The following is a 2,356-nucleotide window of genomic DNA, read 5'->3' on the forward strand; positions in this document are numbered from 1 at the left end:
TCTGGGAGGGGGGTGGGACGGTGTGGGGGGGGGGGGGGGGGGGGTGTTCGGGGGCTACACGTGATGCCTTGCACCTTGTGTTATAGGAGACCTTTGACAGAGGGCACAATGTTACTATAGAGCTCTCTGTTCGGTTGTGACGATGACGTCAGCTACTGTATCTTGGGTTCTATTTCCAATAGTTATTACTACGTTGTCTTGATGGGGTCATTTTTCTGTAAATGTAAATAAATAATTTATATCACGAAATGTAACATGCCGCCTCTGCCTCCGCTCATTGTCATGTTTGTCGTCATGTTGTTCTTTTAAGATGGATAGAATGATATATGATAACCCTCACATGGGAACTTTTACATGGATACATAATGTACATTTTATTTATCACAGCCTATTCCTCAGTATTGTTTTTAGAGCAGGATGTTTACTTCTAATAGTTACTTTGAAACAATGTGCTTTTTCTACCGTTCCTTAACTTTTACTGAAGGATCTGAACACTTCCTCCCCCAATGTTCCACTGTATTCAAATGTCAACAGTTTCCCGATCCACACACACTCACGGACAGACACACACACACACACACACACACACACACACACACACACAGTGACGGCCTGTTCTGTATGTTCTACACACACGGTCGGAGAGATTCATCCAAAATAAAGGGAACCTTGAAACTGGTGAGTAAAATCGGTCTGAAGTTGCTTTGCAGAAAATCCACTATTACTGTGTAATACATCTGTGCTTTTATTGCCTTCCATGAATATATGTATTTCTTTCATCTCTCTCCGTTATATGTTTTAACCCTCTTTTCGTTAGGAAGTTAAAAATATAAGTGATTACGTATGGTTGGCTAAAAGATAACGAGTAACGGTGGGGGTTTTTCACTTTAGATTTACAACTGTCTACTGTGTGAGCTTCTTTGACTTGTAGTGGGAGGCTATTCCGGAGATGAGGTGCACGGTAGGAAAATGCTCCCTAGCCAACAGATTTTTTTCGTTTACTTGAGGAATGACCAGGACTCAGACCAGCATGGAGGAAGGGAAGAGGGCACGGAGGTGTATCAGGTGTAATAAGCTCAGTTAAATACGGAGGCGAGAGTCCACGCTGGGCCTTAAAGGTCAAAAGAAGAAGATTAAAATCACCTCTAGCTTGCACTGGGGGCCAGTGGAGAGAGGCCAAAACGGGTGTTATGTGATCACACTTTCCTTTTATTTGTCAAGATTCTGGCTGCAGCATTGTTGAAGACGAGAAACCAGCATATTGCAATAATCAAGTGAATGCATGGATTACCGTTTAAGCATGACGCAATGATAAAATGGATTCAATTTCAGCAATATTACTGAGGTGAAAAAAATGCTGTCTTGGTAACAGCCTTGATGTCAAGAAATCAACCTCAGCTACAGGTGTTTACCGCCACAAGGTGGTGCTGTAGAGTCTTCACCACGGCCTGGACGGAAACACGACAGACCCGAGGTCGACGGAGTCCCGCCCCTATACCCAGCTTCTGATTGGCTCACCCCGTTAAACATGCTCGTAGTCTAACCATTCATTACTCTCCATGCCCAAACCGAACCAATCAGATGCAATGTAGGGGCGGGTCTTCTCTCGCCTAGGGGGTGGGAAAAAGGAATAAGCGCATTTGTTCGCTCGTGGCTCCACAGGTATTCGTTTAACAGTGGCATGATCTCGTGTGATGTGCGCAATTTGATATTCAACAACATAATAACACTGCTCGCGGTCATCGTTAAATAGTATGCCGACTACCTTTCGCTGTGCGGTTGTCGTGGCCGAGTGGTTAAGGCGATGGACTAGAAATCCATTGGGATCTTCCCGCGCAGGTTCGAATCCTGCCGACAACGAACATTTCTTTTTGCAGCAGTAGGACTGTCAAATACATCCTAACACTTTCCTAACAAGTCCTAACATATCCGAACGAGGTCGTGAAACAGCCAATCAGTTCCCAAGAAACGATGTTCCGAGGCATCCAATCAACAATTGCTGCCTCGAGGCACGGTTGTCTGATTGGTGAGTGACCTTATCCATCAAACAGCGCAAGGTTGTCATGCGAATCTCGTCGCTGATTGGATGGCCACCGTTTAGTCACACACTTTCCAGAGACCCGGAGAGACTTTTATCGACGCTCAGGTATCATTACACGGTAAACGTACGTGTTATTATAATAGTAGACTTCAGGCTGAATGTTTAAGTCTATGAGACAGTAGGTTTTCTCTCAGGGTGGCCATCCTGATCAACCGCCACCAGCTCCAACACCTCGACCCCAGGGCGGGCTTCCTTACCAGCCAGCCCCAGCACCAGTAGCTTCTCCCAATCGGTTCCGAGGATGGAGATTGCGAA

At 45.5% G+C, this 2,356-nt stretch overlaps 1 non-coding gene across 1 annotated transcript; it reads left to right on the forward strand.

The window, feature by feature from the left end:
• The first annotated feature begins 1,778 nt into the window (after nucleotides 1-1,778).
• trnas-aga lies at nucleotides 1,779-1,860 on the forward strand. Its single transcript has one exon. It is a non-coding gene; the product is annotated as a tRNA-Ser (tRNA).
• Nucleotides 1,861-2,356: the final 496 nt, after the last annotated feature.

Source organism: Scophthalmus maximus, chromosome 14 (assembly GCF_022379125.1).
Source record: "Scophthalmus maximus strain ysfricsl-2021 chromosome 14, ASM2237912v1, whole genome shotgun sequence".
NCBI lineage: Eukaryota > Metazoa > Chordata > Actinopteri > Pleuronectiformes > Scophthalmidae > Scophthalmus > Scophthalmus maximus.